This window comes from Nannospalax galili, unplaced genomic scaffold (genome assembly GCF_000622305.1).
Source record: "Nannospalax galili isolate Female #2095 unplaced genomic scaffold, S.galili_v1.0 scaffold976, whole genome shotgun sequence".
NCBI lineage: Eukaryota > Metazoa > Chordata > Mammalia > Rodentia > Spalacidae > Nannospalax > Nannospalax galili.
Window position 1 is genome coordinate 1758641 of NW_008339381.1, and position 1921 is coordinate 1760561.

The following is a 1921-nucleotide window of genomic DNA, read 5'->3' on the forward strand; positions in this document are numbered from 1 at the left end:
TGTGGGGGGGTGGGGGGGTTTTATGGCCCTTACCATCCATGGTTCATGATTCATCATCGTCTCTACCTCCTATTGACTGTTCACCAATGGCATAAATTCTTTCAAAATTGTAAACTGTAAATGCATCTTATAAAACATGAAGACTTTTTTATATTGTCACATCTCTTCACTAGTGGGCAAAGCTCTATTCATCTCCCTCTTCTAGAGTCTTCTCTGATCCAGTCAGTGAGGTAAGTAGTTCTCCTCCCCTGACTTTATAGCTCTTGACACATTCCTCCACCTGGCACTCACTGTGCCATACACACTTGTGCCTCTGCTGTTCTGTCTCCTCCACCACCCTGAACTCCTGGACAGAGCTGGGTAGTGTGTAGAGGGTGAAGCACTTTATCAATGTTGGTTAACTAAGAAACAAGTCAATTAATCATGTGAGAATAAAAGACTTCGGGCACAGGGCCATAGAACTCTCAACCAATCACAACAAAAAGTAGTCTCTGGTGGGAAAAGATGGTGTAAGACTAAATGATGTCAAAAGCTATTCACACAAAACCCTAATTTGAAACATGGGAAAAGGGAGTGGGCTGAGTAGAGAAGACGGAAATGGGACAGGGAATAAGACCGGCTGCTCAGGACACACAAGAAACAAGCTCAACATATTGCTCGGACTGCCCAACACAGGTTTTAAAACCAAAAGAACTTTGTTTGACCCTAATATGAAGGACAGTCATGAGTGTGAAGAAAGGCAGGGGAGGAGACTGGCCTACATTAGGAGACTATCCTAATGTATCTGAATTATCACTGAGTTCAAAACTATGCATGAAGATTAAATGCGGCATACACACAGTGGAAAGAGGGAGTCCTATGGTCACTGAAAGACTCCGTAATGGGTAAAACTGGCTCACTAAATGCACGATTATTCATGAAGCTCATGACAGCAACAGGGATGGAAGAGAAAACGCTAGCCTATAGTAGTGACACTGGTGTCCACAGAGCAGTTAGATACCGTGAGTGCCAGAGGGACGTGCTGGGAGATGGCAGAGAAGACTGCTCGTCTTGACCCCATCCGAGCTACTAAGTGCACTTTATTGAGATAACCGAGAAAGACTTTTATTTCCTTGTCTTTGCCAAAATGAAGAAATGATGCTAACATCTTGAATTCACACATTCAATGTATAATAAAAAAACATGGTTTCGAGTGAAGCATGGTGGCGTATGCCTGCAATCCCAGCACTTCGGAGGTCAAGACAGGAGAAGCTGGGATTCAAGGTCATCCTTGGCTACATAGCTAGTTCCAATAAAGCTTGGGCTGCACGACACTCCATCGCACAACTACAACATCAACAAAAACGTAGTTTTTCTAAAATCAGTATGTCACAGAATCATCTTATGTTATTTAATTTTGGAGGCCAAGCCAAGATTTACTGTTGCTATCCCTCCACTTACACTATTCTGGTTTTTGAAGCTCTGCCTGTTTATTTAGTTACTTAGCTAAATGTTATTAAAAAGCAAATGCCATAAAAATCAAATCATTACAGTAGAATTAAATGCAATTATAATTAAATATAATAAGCAAATATGATTAAATAAATATTGCTGCTGCAGTATAGAATAATTAAATGAGTAACAGCAGAATGATGGACCACGTCATTAAACAGGAAGGACAGAGATGACGACAAAGGAAAGTGATGACCGTCACCCTTACAATGCTGCGATCACTAAGTTTAATTTAGTCAAAGTATCAATTAGATCAGTTTATTTTGTACATATAGAAAATTCACTTTTGCTAGTAATTGGAAAAAAATAGTTTGGAAAAGTCAAAACCTCATGTTACTTACCTGTAAATGGAAATAATAACTTTCCTTTAAAAAGTAATCATGATGAACTGTCAATATACCAAGCATATAGCAAGTCCTTGATCATAGGC

General features: G+C 39.8%; 1 protein-coding gene across 1 annotated transcript in view; it reads right to left on the reverse strand.

Moving 5' to 3' along the window:
• The window catches only part of Cubn (cubilin), a 291759-nt gene that overhangs the window by 104138 nt on the left and 185700 nt on the right, over positions 1-1921 (reverse strand). The gene's annotated exons all lie outside the window — the stretch shown is intronic.